The sequence below is a fragment of the Narcine bancroftii genome, chromosome 5 (assembly GCF_036971445.1).
Source record: "Narcine bancroftii isolate sNarBan1 chromosome 5, sNarBan1.hap1, whole genome shotgun sequence".
NCBI lineage: Eukaryota > Metazoa > Chordata > Chondrichthyes > Torpediniformes > Narcinidae > Narcine > Narcine bancroftii.
In genome coordinates, this window is record NC_091473.1 from 105818301 (window position 1) to 105835178 (window position 16878).

The following is a 16878-nucleotide window of genomic DNA, read 5'->3' on the forward strand; positions in this document are numbered from 1 at the left end:
ACCAATCCCTGAGGCACACTGCTCATCACTGGCCTCCATCCTGAAAGACAGTTGTCCACCATGACTCTGGTGCCTATCTTCTAGCCACTGTTGAAGCCATCTGACTACATCAACATCTATCCCTAGTGACTGAACCTTCCTCACCAACCTTCCATGTGGAAACTTATCAAAAACCTTACTGAAATCCAAATAGACCACATCCACTGCTCCACCTTCATCAACCTTTCTAGTCACTTCCTCAAAAAATTCAACAAGATTTGTCAAGCCTAACCTACCCTTCACAAACCTATGTTGGGTGTCCCTGATCAATCCCTGCCCATCCAGATACTTATACATACTATCCCTAAGAATACCTTCCATACGTTTACCCACCACCGATGTCAAATTTACTGGCCGATAATTGCTGGACCTACACCTTGAGCCCTTTTTAAACAGTGGAACCATATTTGCAAAATGCCAATCCATGGCACCACACTCTCTATACTACAGTAGTATTGGCAACTTTGTCACTTTTAAAGCTGAAGACCACATGACAGTAAACGCCTGATCCTAAAGATTAGCATTCATATTGAACCACATCACAATTGTGATGGAACAAGAGCAAATAACCCACTAAATCACACAAATTTAGTGTGGCTTATATTGTAGAGGCCCATGTCCACAAAATGGCCAACGAATGCAGCAACTGTGCAAACCTGGTTGGTGACTCCGGTCATTGTCCCAGGTGACCTCCTGCACAGAGGGAAGACAGTGAACTGTAGTGGGAATGCCAGCCAATCCCAGGTTAGCACTCCAATGATGCGGTGCCCTAACATCAGCACCTGGGGCCCATATAAACACGATGGCCAGTGCAATAAACCAGTCATGACTTCAAGGCTTTAGTGTACATGTCATTCTCCATGCCCGTGTAGCGTGAACACTACAATGTAACCATTCTTGGGAACTTGGAGATAAAGAAGCAGAATAAGAAGGCAAAGGACCAACATTTTTAGCCTCCAAAAAAAATGTATTTAAAAATTGATGCCTCCCCAACAAACAATAACATCATGCCCATAGTTATGCTTGTACCCTGGAATATGTATTCCACATGGGCATACTAAATGTAATCCCATGTTAATGAAAGCTTTGGAATTTCACTCAATGAACATCCAAGGAATACAATCAGAAGGCAGAATTCTGAGTTTTACTGCTCACTGTTAGTGTAGCAAATATTTAAACAAAATTTTTAACCTGTTGGCATTTGCTTCCTCATTTTAATAAGACCAACATAAATCTTTCACTTGACTCATCTTTGAAACATCTTTATTCATGACATTGCTTGTTTTAACGAATATCTGCAAGTCCTTGAGGTTTGTTCTTCCACAATTTCTTGATTGTGCTTCCACTCCATACCACTGCAGACATCTTCACTATGAAAGAAAGTCTTGTATTACATACCTAGAAAACAAAGGTCTGATAACACATGAAAACAATGCATAAACAGTTAAATTAGAGAGCAGCACTTATCAGCTGCAAACCACCACCACCAAGTCATTAAACACATGCCTCACCTGTGGTAGAATTGTAGATCTTGTCTAGTTCTTGATGGGTAGATTTCACTTAAGTCACCTCAAGTCGAAGCAAGTCATCATAGATAATCAAAGTACTGACAAAGAAGGAGACACTTCACCTTTTCCAAATACTTTAATGCATGTTTAAAAGCCACCATTGAATTATCCTTCAGGACAAAGTTGATTAAATAGCAAAATAACATTCTTACAAGGCAAGAGTTGCAATGAAGAATTAATGGGGACTTTAAATGTTGTGCTTTGTGTTACTTCATAAAAGAGCTCCCAATTTGTGGAAACTACTGTAAACTGAAAAAATGGTCTCCAATGATTGATCCTAGACAAAATTGCTTACAGCAGCTAATGGACATGGTAAGATAACAATGAAGAAACATAGTGTGGTTGGTAAATCCTGAAATGAATATTTCAGAACAATGGAGCCAACAAGGAACCAGACAAGAAAGGTTCAAGTTGATTGTCACCAAGATTCTTTTCTTCATTTTAAATTTAGACCTACAGCACGGTAACAGGCCATTTCACACCACGAGTCTATGCTGCCCAATTTAACCTACACTCCCGGCATATTAAGAACAGTGGGAGAAAACCAAAGACTCCAAGGAAATCCAACGCAGGCACAAGGAGAATGTACTGTAGTAGAATATTTGTAGATGTATTTGGGAGAAATTGGTAAAATTAGAGTAGGTTACATACTTACACACATTTTAAAACAGATCTTATTTGAAATATTGAAGAATTCATATTCAGTAACTTTACAGAAACTATGGAGAATGCTGTGCACATTTCACAAGTAGGTGCTAATTAAAATGATGTCATTAAAGCAACAAGCAGGAGATGCTCTGGCTGTTAAAAGCTCTTTGCAAGGGTTTTGACAGAGTGCACAGAAAGGTCACTCCTGGGTTTTTGTTTACCTAAAGACAACAGCTTGACCAAGAAGACTTGTTTGCTGGAGAAGGTCCGAGGTTTTGCAAGTGAGAGAGTCACATGGGCTTTCTGGCAGTTGGAGAGAGAGAGACAGACAGACAGACAGACAGCTGAAACAAGCCAGGAGAAGCTTGTTGGAACTGAAACAAGCACCAGAGTGGCGGATGGCTGAAAGTGCTATCTGTCTGATGTTTCTCTTGGAATAAATGAAACAGAAAGGAATTCTGTCATAGCCTGAAAGAAAGAGGTTATCATCTGGAGAACCCTGATGGGGAAAGTTTCATCAGCGAGACATTGAGGTGACTAATGGTGGTACCTCAGTTGTGGAAATCCTGGAACAACAAATCTCTCTCTGCAAACCCTACGAGAACCTTCCTGAGCAGTAAACATTTACCTTTCGAGCACCAAAGCCTGATGAACTTCATACATGTTAAATTCTGTGCACAGTATTAGAATTGCCTGCAACCAGTGAACTTGGAAGAATGAGAAGTGAGATTGAACTGTGAACTAAAGAACTTTTCTTACATTTACACACACATCACATACACGTGCACTTAGAAATAGAAGGGGTTTAAGTTGGGTTTAGTTAAGTTAAAAGAGATAAGTTAAAGTTTGATTCTGTTTCCGTGTTTAAAGATCATTTAAAACAACTTTTGTTAAGTAACTACTTGTCTTGGTGAATGTCTATTGCTGCTGGGTTTTGGGGTCCTTTGGGCTCTTAACACAACCAACTCTTCACATGCAGTGTGGGACTTGAACCCCGATTCCAATTCCTGGCACTGTAAAGATGTGGCACTAACTGCTAAGTCAACTGTGCCACCCCATTGTTAGCAGTTGTTTTGCAAGCAGATCAGTAGACATAGTGCCACAAGATGCATAGTGCAGAGATCAGTTGGTACAGAGCGAAGGAAAAATAATTCTAACTGTTTTGGATTTCATTAAGGAGTTTGGTAATGGCAGGGAAAAAAATGGTCCTTGAAACTGATGATGAAGAGTATAGATCAATAGTCCCAAACCTCCAGTGGTTAACAGAGAAACAAAGGTATGGACAACCATCATCACAAATGGAGAAGGAATCAATCTAGTTAATTGACTCAAAAAAATGCTTGGCTTAAGGTTAATTATCTGAAGAATGTTCATACACAGCAAGTACCATTTAAGGACCTGCAAGTGCAATTAATTCAATAATCTGAAAGTAGTTTAAGTGATTTGTAATAGTGGTAAATGTATTGATGGTGTAACACACAATCTAAATAAAACTATTTAGTGAAAGGAACCTCATCATTTTTTTTTGTAAATCACAAACTCAGTCTTTGAAAGGGACAGCAAGTATTTTTCCATCTCTGGTCTTACATTCCCAACCTGTCTTACCAACAGCTGTTCTACAATCTTGAACAATAAATAGCCCTCTATACGTATCCAATGACACATGGGATGATGTATAACCTCCAAATCCCAACTTTGGTTCACATTGAACTTGAATAAAATCAGTATCAAGTTAAATCTTAATTACTGCTTCAATGTTTTGAAATTAAATCTAGGTTAAAAGACCTTTAAAATGCTATACAAGATTGAACGTTTTAATACAACTGATTCATTAGGCTTAGGGAAAGATGTATTATAAAGTTTCTTAACATTTAAGATAAACATTTCAAGATATCAACAAAACACAGTGACCTCTAGAAAGCCGAAAATATGTAAGAGATAGGCCCACAAATGTGAAGGAAGGCAAGTATATTTTCTCTGCCTCATATGACAATTGTAATAGCAACAATGAACAGAATTTCACATTGAGCTAAACCACTGAAAGTAATGTTCATTCCTTCCCAAATATATTAAATATGTTCACAAACCAAATCTCTGGCTGAAATTACAATGAATCATTATCCAATTATGTGTTTCCTTAGAAAACCAATTGAAATTAATGTAATTCCTGACATTCTTTCTGATTCTTATGACTTATAAGGGCAACACATATTAGTGGTTAGCGCAATGCTATTATAGCACCAGCGACTGGGGTTCGAATCTGGCATTATCTGTAAGGAGGTTGTACATTCTCCCCATGTCTGCATGGGTTTCCTCTAGGCACTTCAGTTTTCTCCCACCCTTCAAACCGTTCAGGAGTCATAAATCAATTGGGTGTAATTGAGTGGCCAGACTCGTGGACTAAAAGGACCAGTTACATAGAAACATAGAAACATAGAAGATAGGAGCAGGAGTAGGTCATTCGACCCTTCGAGCCTGCTCCGCCATTCAGCGAGATCATGGCTGATCTTAAAGTTCAGTACCCCGTCCCCGCCTTCTCTGTGCTGTATATCTAAATTTCTGACATTTTCTCACCTTTTAAAAATATTAAGGTTGTGCTACTCTGTGATCCTTGACAAGTTTTACCACACCTTGGCAGGTTCAGGCAAACTCCAAAGATTAGCGAAGTACAAGGGAAAATACATAATTCGTCTCATTACCTATTACATTCTCCTTATTTGCAGTGTACCTGAACATCAGAATGCTGAGTTACTGAGAGTTGTTAATGTGTCAACTTTTCATTTGATAGTCTCACAATTCTTTCTTAAGTTCTGATTGTCAGCCTCTGAATTGAATCTCCTGTAGAAATGAATTCAGAATATCTTGCACTCCTCAGTACAATGTTCAACTATCTCAGATTCACTTTCCATCAAACAGAATTTAATCCCCATAAGCATAAACATTATAATATTTACAGTGAATCAGTCCAGATAATTATCTAAGTTTATTGCTGGGAGGTTTTCAAGGATTGCAGAGGGATTTGGGCTGCTTAAAAAAGTGGGCTGAAAAATGGCAGATGGAATTTAATGCTGATAAGTGTGAGGTGCTTCATTTTGGTAAGAAGAATCAGAATAGGACATACGTGGTAAATGGGAGAGCATTGAGGAATACAGAAGAGCAGAAAGATTTAGGAGTAACGGTACATCGTTCCCTGAAGGTAGAAACTCACGTGAATAGGGTGGTGAAGAAGGATTTTAGTATGCTGGCCTTTATCAATCATTGCATGGAATATAGGAGTTGGGAGGTGACGTTGAGATTGTATAAGACGTTGGTGCGGCCTAATTTGGAGTTCTGTGTGCAGTTCTGGTCGCCTAATTATAGGAAGGATATAAACAGAGTGGAGAGAGTGCAGAGAAGGTTTACCAGAATGTTGCCTGGGTTTAAGCATCTGGAGTATGGGGAGAGATTGGACAGATTGGGTCTTTATTCTTTGGAGCGTAGAAGGTTGAGAGGGGATTTGATAGAAGTATTTAAGATTATGAAAGGGATAGACAGAATGGATGTGGATAGACTATTTCCGTTAAGAGGAGGAAAGATTAAAACAAGAGGACATGAGTTAAGAATTAAGGGGCAGAGGTTTAGAGGTAACATGAGGGGGAACTTCTTTACTCAGAGAGTGGTAGCCATGTGGAATGATCTTCCGGGAGAAATAGTGCCGGCGGAGTCAATTGTATTATTTAAGAAAAGGTTGGACAGGTATATGGATGAGAAGAAGATGGAGGGTTATGGGCATTGTGCAGGGAGGTGGGACTAGAAAGGGGTGTTTGGTTCGGTGCGGACTAGAAGGGCCTAATGGCCTGTTTCCGTGCTGTAATTGTTATGTTATGTTATAAATTTCATTTCCACCACACTTGGGTAATGTGGCACAATAGATTACGTATCCATTGAAGAATCTATCAACTTTTCTTACTATTGACATGTAATCATGAGCCAAGCATACATTGTACATTATACATTGACCCCTCGTTTCAGGGTATCATAAAGTTTGGAACATTTGGCTTCACTGGTGTTTGTGATTACTCAGATATGTTTAATTGCTTCATTGGTGCAGGTATAAGAGAGTTAGGCTTGATTCTAAACTTTTGATCATGCCGAGATTGGTATTGTATTAACTATGTTACTTTATACTTGTATTACTTTATTTTGTATTTTTTCTGTATGTGAATTAATTATTTTCTTCTTATGTTAAAATTAATAAATAAAGTTTCGAAAAAAAAACTTTTGATCATCTTTTGAGTCTTTAGTTGCTATTTTACAATGTGAGGACCAGAGTTGAGCCAATGAAAATCAAAGAGGCCATTATGAGACTGAAAAACAAGAATAAAACAGTAAGAGACACGGCCCAAACCTTTGGATTACAAAATCAACTGTTTGGAGCATAACTATATAACCATTTACGGAGCGGAAACAGGCCATGTTGGCCTTTCGAGTCTGCACCGGTTCACTGATTTTGTGCACCCTCTAATGGTCCCGTTCTTCTTCTTCTTCTTAACCAGATATCTCTTGAAAACCAAGGTTCCATACATCTTACCTCCCGCTGACACCAACATCATTAAGAAGAAAGGGACTGATATTCCAAAGAAGACCTCTACTGGCTTCTTTGATTTTCATTGGCACAACTCTGGTCCTCATGTTGAAAAATGGCCATGACAGATTCCAAAGGTGATCAAAGGTTTAGAAGCAAGCCAATCTCTCTTAACCCTGCACCAATGAAGCAACTAAACATGCCTGGGTGCTCACAAACACCTGTGAAGCCAAATGTCCCAAACATTATGCTGCCCTGAAATGAGGGGACTATGTGTACAGAAGTGCTGTAATTTCTACATGGTCAAACCAAAATGTATAAATAACCTTGAATGAAATGTGGAATGTGCACTTTAATTATATGTGAATTGTTTGGTTCCAAATGTAAAACTGTGGAGCACGGGTAAATAAAGGATAAAAGTCTCTTTCTCCCAAATATTATGGAAGGCATTGTAGATATATTTTGATGTTCAACTTGGACATGGTGAACTAAAGTTGTTACTGTGCTGTGATTCTTAGTTATTTGAGAGAATGGGAGCAACACAGCAGGGGAAGCTGATCTTGAGAATGGAGAATGTAGACATAGATTTGGCAGAAGGCAGTGACAGCTGGAAGAGGATAAAGAAGGGGAATGTCTGTGCATACCCATGAGAGGACAGATCAAGTTCTCAGTATGCTTGTCATGAAAACAGATAAGGTTATGGAGAGGGTGGGTGGGGGGGGTTGATATTATACATGGAAAGCAGCTGAAGTGCAGGATGGGGAATGATGGGAGTGTCGTAAATATTAGAAAAGAGACTAGATGTAACATTAGCATAATTCCCTATTAAACAAAACCAAATGCAATTTTGAAAATAAAAGAAAAGTTTGAAATCACAAATCAAGATCCATCCCCATAATGAAAAAAATTTGGAAGAATTAGTGAAGTGCATCAATTTTGTGGGTTTTTTTTACAGAACCATTTTACATTTTGTGCAATTATTTTATATGTTTGTAAGTATTACTATGTAACTCATAAAAAATTCAAACATTAATCAACACATGTGGTTGTCAATTAAGAGGTTGAATGTTTCAGGAATTGTACTTTACTGGTAATGTACATTTTTTCCATTGACATTTTTAAAACAAATGTAAAAAGTGACATACTTATACAGAAAGGTTTATCTATTTTTAAATTAGACCTATTTATTTCATACATTAGACCAAGACCTATGGCTGGAAGAGCTAAAGGTACAATAGATACTGATAATAAGATTCTCCTTACTGAACCCAATCAAAAGTAGACTGAACTAGACCCTGATGCAATTCCTGTTTTGCTAAAAATAATTATTATCAGTACACTTGCAGAGACTTTCCTTATGGGACATACTATATACACGTAAAAAAAAGTACTTTTAAAATGTCATACTTGCTGGTATGTGGTGAATCTTGTAGGAAGTCACCGACTCTCTTAGCAACGGCCTGGTCCAGGGCACTGACAAGATGGTAATAGTGAGTGATGTCCAATTTGACTTTGTCAAGGTGAAATTGTGCTTCAGCCTATTGGAACCACAGTTCAGGCTCAGCTGTCCAGAAAGGTGGTAGCTTCACAGCAATGGCTGTAGAGTCCATGTTTGTCCAAAAATACGTTTTTGTACTTGTCGGGGGTCATCATTTGTGGCCACTGGAATCATAGTGAACACGACGAAATAACCACACAAGGCTTTTTTTGAGTGAATCAAACAGATTTACTCTTCATCACCCATGCTTTTAAAAGCTAGAATCACGTGCTCGACATGGACTGACGTCATCACGCACTGACATCACATAGTCGGTTCAATGCCTCCTGGGAGTTGTAGTGCCACCATAGCATTGCTACAAGGGCACAGTCTTAGAATTAGAGGGTATCCATTTAAAACAGAGAAGAGGAGAAATTTATTTAGCCAGAGGGTTGTGGATTTGTGGAATGTGCTGCCACATACAACAGTGGAGGCCCGATCATTGGGGGAATTTAAGGAGGAGATTGATAACTTGATGGGCCCAATGGCCTACTTCTATTCCTTGATCTTGTGATCTTGTGATCTGGACCAGCTGGAAAAATGGCAGATGGAATTTAAAGCAGATGTTGCATTTTGGAAGGACAAACCAAGAAAGGATGTGCACGGTAAATGGTAGGACACTGAGGAGTGCGATAGAACAGAGGGATCTGGGAATACAGATACATAATTCCCTGAAAGTAGCATCACAGGTGGATGAGTTGTAAAGAGAGGTTTTGGCATATTGGTTTTCAAAAATCAAATTCTTGAGTATCAGAGTTGGAATGTTAAGGCAAAGTTGTATAAGGCATTGGTGAGGCCAAATTTGGAGAATTGTATGCATTTTTGGTCCTCTAACTACAGGAAAGATATCAATAAGATATGAAGAGTGCAGAGAAGATTTACTAGGATGTTGCCTGGACTTCAGGAACTGAGTTATAGGGAAAGTTTAAACAGGTTTGGACTTTATTGTCTGGAGCATAAAAGAATGAGGGGAGATTTGATAGAGGTATTTAATATTATGAGGGGGGAAAGACAGAGTAAATGTAAATAGGCTTTTTCTCCACTGAGTGTAGGTGAGATACAAACTTGAGGACATGAGTTAAGTGTGAAAGGGGAAAAGTTTAGGGGGAGTATGAGGGGGACATCTTCACACAGAGTGATGGGAGTGTGGAATAAGCTACCAATTGAGATGGTGAATGTGGGCTCACTGTTAACATTTAATAAAAAATTGGATAAGAACATGAATGGAAGGGGTATGGAGGGCTATAGACTGGGTGTAGCTCAGTGGGACTAGGCAGAATAAATGTTCGGCACAGACTCGAAGGGCCTGTTTTCTGTGCTGAAATCTATAGTTCAAGCTTCTACAGTTGCTCACATGAAAACCAATTACATATGGTGGAAGAACTGATTTTGAAAATTGGATGACAGGAAAAGAAAACTTGTTGATTTTCTACATTGTAGCTTTTGCAAATTAATATTTGTCCAGCATTGAAGAGTTAGTTGTAAATTACTGAAATAACAATAAACAGTTCATAGCTTTCAATTATTCCCTCACGACATGCCACACTAGAAAGCAAATTAAATACCTGTACTATTAAATTAGTATCTCTGGTATGTATTGAAATGTAGGTATGAACTTCTAATATTTTTGCATTTATTCATACACTACCGGTATCATTTTCTCACCCACAGACTCTTGACACACTGCTCACACACAATACAAAAATATTCAAAGCAGAAGAATAGAACACCGTGAGAAAAGTACATTATTGTAATGAAATGTGCACATAAACAAGGGTTGTGAACAGTCTAAATGTTGAGCTGGTGTCTCAAGCATATGAGTGCCAATGCAACTGGAGGTGCGCTAAATAAATTAAATACCTAATGGCTATTACAATTTACCTTGGAAATAACAGTGCATTTTGTTTTGGCCTAGTTTATTGCCAAGATCTGAAATGGATTAAATTTGTGCAGATCTGCATTTTTGTTGATGCATTTATCTTGTGTCTGCTAAGCCTGAATTCAGAATGAAAAGGAGAACAAATGCTACAAGAATATATTTTATAGGCTTTCTACCAACTTGGAACTTCAATTGACAAGAGAGCAGAATGGAGAATTAATGTACTCGTGCTGGCATTTATTATTGTTGTCAACGTGACAGTTGGCACATTGAGAGTCTTGAAATATTTATATTGTATTAAATTCACCAACCAGCAGAACAAATTGGCACCCTTTCCTCCATTTCAAACACAGAAACCCTCCACCACCAGCACACTATGACGGCTTCAGCTCCTGCCTTAAAGATATGCAATAGTAATTCATCAAGACTCCTTCAACGTCACATTACAACCTACAATCACATTAAAGGGCCTTGGCAGCAGATACACATGAATACTCCCACCTGCATGTTTTTTCTCCATATCATCTTGAATCAATATTACCATCCTGTCAATGTTGCTAGATCAAAACCTGGAATTATTAGCGTAATGGGGGACCATCACCATATGGCATTTAGCAATTCAAAGAAATAGCTCATTACCACATACTCTGGGAACAACTTTAAGAGGGTGAAAATTAAACAATTCAAATGTTTCTATTTGCAGTAAATCTGAAAGAATATGTATTAATTAAAAATGCAAACGTCTTACAAAAATTGTAATAGTGTGAATTAAAATTAGTGTGGTTGGAAAAATTAAGATAAACAGATGTTCATATTTAAAACACTGCCTCTTTGTTTTCCAATTTTTGTAAATTACCAGATGCGTAATCCGTGAACCTGATTCAACAATCTAGAGGCCTGCATTCAAGTGTCACCAAAGTTGTGGAATAATCTGGAATCTGTAAAAACAAGATTCAGTAAAGATAAGAACAAAAACAACCAGATTGTCATAAAAACCCATCAGTTCCTTCAGAGGAAGAAATCTACCATCCTTAATGTAGTGATAGAGTGCTACCACCAGGAAGAGTTGGAGACAGAGTGTGTGGTATCTGGGGAATGGTGCATCTTGGGTAGATTCAAGATGGATGCCCCCACGAGGTCTTGATTGTGTGTGTTCATTCTTAGTGTTGTTTGCTTAGTTAATAAATCTATTTGTTTAAAAAGAACCCAAGTTTTTTTTTATTGTAATAAAAGAAATATCACACTTAATAAGTCTGGCACATGTGTGGCTCTATCCCATCCAATTTAGTTAGATTTTCAATGCACTGTGAAATGAGCTACTGACATCTCAGTTGAACTATCACCATTCCATTCAGAGAGAGAGAGAGAGTAAAAGCAGCTGCCATTGAACTGGGCACCAAATTAAGTTTAAGCACATGTGTACTCAGTCCAATGAGTTCAGAAACTCAGGGACTTGGTGTTTATTTTGGAAGAACTGTCTCACAGACAATCTCCAGACCCATAATGTCTTGTAGCATCGGGCCAAATATGGTTGTTTTCACAGAATCAACCCTTACAAAAAATGTGCTATTAACTGTGGTAAACCAAAGTATATATGTTTGGATGTGCTGCGTATATGTTTGAATGTTCTAGGACATGTCCCTTGCTGATAGTTCCTGAGGCTCCTCCTACTGGCCCCTGAATAAAAGCGACTGTGCCACAGCCCCCTCCTAAATTTAGGGCAGTCGACCAGCATGGATGGACATCGATTCTGTAGTTAATAAAAGCCTATAAGTTTCTCACAACTTCTAGTCTTCGAAGTTATTGATGGTGCATCATTAACTTTATAAACTTTGATAACAATCTCTAAATATGTCCTTCCCTTCTGCATACCAGACCAATCAGAGGTGTTACCAAAAGTGAAAAGGTTCAGAATCAGAATTAGAATTTATTGTCATGAACACTTCATGAATTTGTTGTTTTGTGATTCATTGTCCATTCAGAAATTTGATGGCAGAAGGAAAGAAGCTGTACTTGCGCCACTGGATGTTTGTCTTCAGACTCCTGTACCTTTTTCCTGATGATAACAGATGTGAAGAGGACATAGCCTGGGTTGGTGGGAGTCTTTGAGGATAAAGGCTGCTTTCTTAAGACACCACCTCTTGTAAATGTCCTCGATGGAGAGAAGAATGGCGCCCGTGATGTCACTGGCCGAGTTCCTTGGGATCCTTGGCATTGACTCCAGATGGAAGATCCCATGATGTCCTGAGCCATCGGGCCAAATATAGATAAGGACACCTTGACTACATCCATCAACTTCCCATCTGATGATTCAATATTCCTCCGTTCACGTGGAATAAGCAATGGTACAGAATGTACTCTGAGTGGGTTTCCTAAAGGATGTGGCTGTGTTCATGACTGAATATCAAATGCAGCAATTTCAGGGAACTAATTTTTTCTGTTTGTACTGGAACTGATCAGTTCAGCAGTACGATTATCATCTGCACCAGTTTTTTTTTATTTCTGTGAGTGCTGCTGTGTGAATAATTCTATCGCAAACTCCACAGACTGTACAACAGGTTTTAATTAGCTTACAAGTACACCAGTCTTAGTATCTTTGCTTGCTCCACGTGTCTGACTGTCCCCAAAGGGGCCAGTTCAAGTCTTTATACGGGCCTGTGATTGACAGCTGGCAGGAGGGCCCAGCCTCCCAGGTTGCCTACCTGCTGGTATAGTGGTTGCCCTCTGCAGTAGGCTGGTAGGAGTGCAGCCAATATAGTGGTTGTATCATCTCATTCACCCCCTTCTTAAAATGAGTCCTGGGGTGGGGGGAGGGGGGGGTGGGTGGTGGTCTCCTCGGTACTGGGTAGTATCTACAAGTTCAGGCGGTCTGGTGGTCGTCTGTGCCTCTAAGACCTTCACAGGACAAGCTCTTAGTCAATGATTGGTAGGGGCAGGGCTACCTGAGGGTTGGACATACCAACAGATCAAGCTGCAAATCTATTTTAAGTAAAAACTTAATTTTTTCCCAAAAAGGTTTAACTTTTTTACAAGCCCATACTGAATGTAAAAATGTACCTGTCCTCCACATCTAAAACACAAATTTGATGAACTAAAACCATATTTCTTCAACTTTTCAGGAGTTAAGTATAATTGATGTAAAAATTATAATTAACCAAACTATATCACACATTAATTTCATAACACAATCAACACACATATTTGACTATTCCTCCCAAGACAAAGTAATAGCCAAGTCTTTCTCCCACTTATCCTTCATTTTATATACATCAACCTTTTCCATATTTTCTTGCAATAACATACACATTTCTGAAATAAACCCCTTTTTTCTTTATCTGCAATTAATACCTCAAATTTTGTTTGATCCAGTAATACCAAGTCTCATCCAAAGTTTTCTCTTTCAATAACCAATCCCAGTCTTATCCCCATAACCCTTACCAAGAGCCTTATCCAACTCTCTCTCAAACCTATCCAGTGAATCCGCCCCCACTACCCTCTGTGGCAATGTATTCCACAGATCCTCAATTCTCTGGGTAAAAAAAATTCTCCACATTTCTGTCATAAATGGCCTTCCCTGTATTCTTAAACTATGACCTCTAGTCCTAGTCTCACCCATCAATGGGAACATGTGCTCTGATTTCACCCTGTCAAGCCCTTTGATAATCCTAAATCATGTCTCCCCTCATCCATCTAAACTCCATCGCATATAATCCCAGTCTTTCTAACCTACTTGCATATGACAATCCTGCCATCCCGGGAACTAACCTTGTAAACCTGTGCTGCACTCCCTCTATAGCATGTCCTTTCTTAAATATGGGGACCAGAACTGGACGCAATACTCCAGGTGAGGTCTCACCAGGGCCCTGTACAACTTCAGGAGGGCTTCTCTACTCCTATACTCCAATCCCCTCTTTATGAAAGCCAACATACCGTTTGCCTTCTTCACCACTTGCTGAACCTGCACGCTAGTTTACAATGACTGGTCAACAAGTACGCCCAGATCCCTTTGCATTACCCCACTCCCCAGCTTAACTTCATTTAAATAATTCTCTGCTCTCTTGTTTCTGCCTCCAAGATGGACAACCTCACATTTAATCACATTAAACTTCATCTGCCATTTTTCCGCCCACTCCACTAACCTGTCAAGACCCTCTGCAATTTCCTGACAACCTCCTCGCATTTCACACTACCACCCAGTTTAGTGTCATCTGTGAATTTGCATATGTAGTTATTAATCCCCTCATACAAATTATTTACATGAATGATGAACAACTGAGGACCCAACACCGATCCCTGCGGGATCCCACTCGTCGCATTCTGCCATCCAGAAAATGACCCGTTTATCCCAACTCTTTGTTTCCTATTTCTCATATTTGATAATAAACAAAAAAAAAAGAACTTGGTAAAATACCAAACTTCTCACAAAACCTATTAAAAGAAAGAAATTTATCTGCTTCAAAGCAATCCTTTGTGGTGGCTCACCACAAGGCAGGCGAAACGGCCCCGTTTGTAAGCCACGCGGCAGGGCAGCCGGCCAAAATGGTGCTGTCGGGGATTTCCCTTCCTTTCAGCTCAGGGCTCAGAATCCCATGCTTGGGGACCACGTGATGCCCGGATGACATCAGCGCCCTCCAGCACGGTTCTCAGCCAGGTCTGGGCTGGGAGTATAAGTGTAGCCCAGCAACCTGCAATAAACTAGTCTGCTCACTGAGCTCAACCCGTTTGGTTGTGTGTGTTATTGCTGGAGCAGTGTAGCCGCCACTACAATTGGTGACCCCAACTGGTTCAAACATCTTTGAACCCATCATGAGTGAGCCTGGGATCAGCGCTATAGCCGTGAAACTGCCTGAATTCTGGGTTCAGGAGCTGGAGACCTGGTTCGTCCAAGCAGAGGCCCAGTTTCACATCCGCCAGATTTCGTCCAACATGACCAAATTCCAAATTCTACCATGTGGTCGCTGCCCTGGACCAGGCCACCTCCAGACACGTGCTGCACCTTGTTCAGTACCCACCCACCGAGAACAAGTATGAGACCATCAAGCGAGTGCTTACCGGGTCCCTCGGACTATCCAGACACCAGCGTGCCACTCGGGTGCTGCACCTCGACGCCCTGGGGGACAGGTCCCTGATGGAACTGATGGCAAAGGATCCCTGGTCGGCCTGCTAGCAGCGTCACCTCTCCTTCATGTTGGAATTTACCACCAACATTCAGCACAAGGCGGGGAAGGACAATCTGGTTGCTGATGCACTTCCACGACCGGCCATCTGCGCGCTGATGCCCGGCCTTGACTTCAACCAGCTCACCCAGGACCAGGAAGCTGATGTGGAGACGAAGGCCTTCAAGACCACCATCACTGGCCTGCGGTTCCAAGACCTCCTGACTCTGAACGGAGAAGGCACCATCCTGTGCGATAGCTCCTTGGGCAACCCGTGGCCAGTGGTTCCGCAGCAGTGGTGCAGGCAGGTCTTCTGTCACATCCACGACCTTTCACATCCGTCCATCAGGTCCACGGTCTGGATGGTGGCCGAACGGTTCGCATGGCATGGGCTGCGGAAGCAGATCACAGGCTGGGCCAGAATATGCACCCATTGCCAGATGTCCAAGGTGCACAGGCACACCAGGGCACCCGTACAGGAGTTCGAGCACATCCGGCAACGGTTCAGCCACATTCACATGGACATCATCAGGCCCTTACCTGTTTCCCGGGACAACTGTTACCTGTTTACGGTGGTGGACTGCACCACTCACTGGCCCGAGGCAATCCCGATGCCAGACGCCTCCACCAACTCCTGCTCCCGAGCCCTGTTGCATGGTTGGGTCGCCCGGTTCAGCGTCCCAGCTCACCTCACCAGCGATCGGGGCGCCCAGTTCACATCTGTGCTCTGGGCACAGCTCGCTAACAGGTTAGGGTTACAGCTACACCATACCATGGCCTACCACCCACAGGCCAATGGACTAGTTGAACGTCTGCACCGTCACCTTAAGTCAGCGCTCATGGCCCGCCTCACCAGTTCTGACTGGACAGACGAACTACCTTGGGTCCTCCTGAGCATCTGCTCCACTCCAAGGAAGATCTGCAGGTGTCATAAGCTGAACTCGTCTACAGTGCACTGCTGGCACTATCTGGTGTGTTTGTCAACGCACCTTAATCCTCAGCGGTCACTGATTGAACTATTTTCTCACCTCAGGGCATGCATGGACTCCTTCAAACCCCCACCGCCACCCAGGCATGGCACCCGCCCAACTCACGTTCTTGGCGAGCTGCTTTCTGCGGAGTTCATTTTTGTTCAGCAGGGCCTGAGCGCGGCACCTCTGCAGCGACCGTACAAGGGGCATTACAGGGTTATACAATGTTCTGGCTCGATGTTCATGCTGGATTTGGGTGGCAGGCATGAGCTTTTTTCTATGGACAGGCTGAAGCCAGCGCACCTCGATCCCACTGAGCCCGTAGTTGTTGCACAGCCGAAGAAGCGAGGCCGGCTGGCAAAAAAGGACATTGGCGCTGGTTCTGGTGGGGGCTGTGTGGCGGCTCACCACAAGGCAGGCGAACCAGCCCCACTTGTAAGCCACGCAGCAGGGCAGCCGGCCAAAATGGCACCATCGGGGGTTTCCCTTCCTTCCAGTTCGGGGCTCAGAAACCTA

At 41.4% G+C, this 16878-nt stretch overlaps 1 long non-coding RNA gene across 10 annotated transcripts in view; it reads right to left on the reverse strand.

The window, feature by feature from the left end:
* Positions 1 to 1285: 1285 nt before the first annotated feature.
* LOC138763816 (uncharacterized) overlaps positions 1286 to 16878 on the reverse strand; it is a 99778-nt gene continuing 84185 nt past the window's right edge. For 5 of the 10 annotated variants that reach the window (XR_011357835.1, XR_011357840.1, XR_011357844.1 and 2 more), the window contains 3 exons: positions 11092 to 11173; positions 8227 to 8481; positions 1659 to 5093 (listed from right to left, as the gene is read on the reverse strand). This is a non-coding gene — a long non-coding RNA (uncharacterized lncRNA). The other 5 variants (XR_011357837.1, XR_011357842.1, XR_011357838.1 and 2 more) reach the window with 5 other exon arrangements.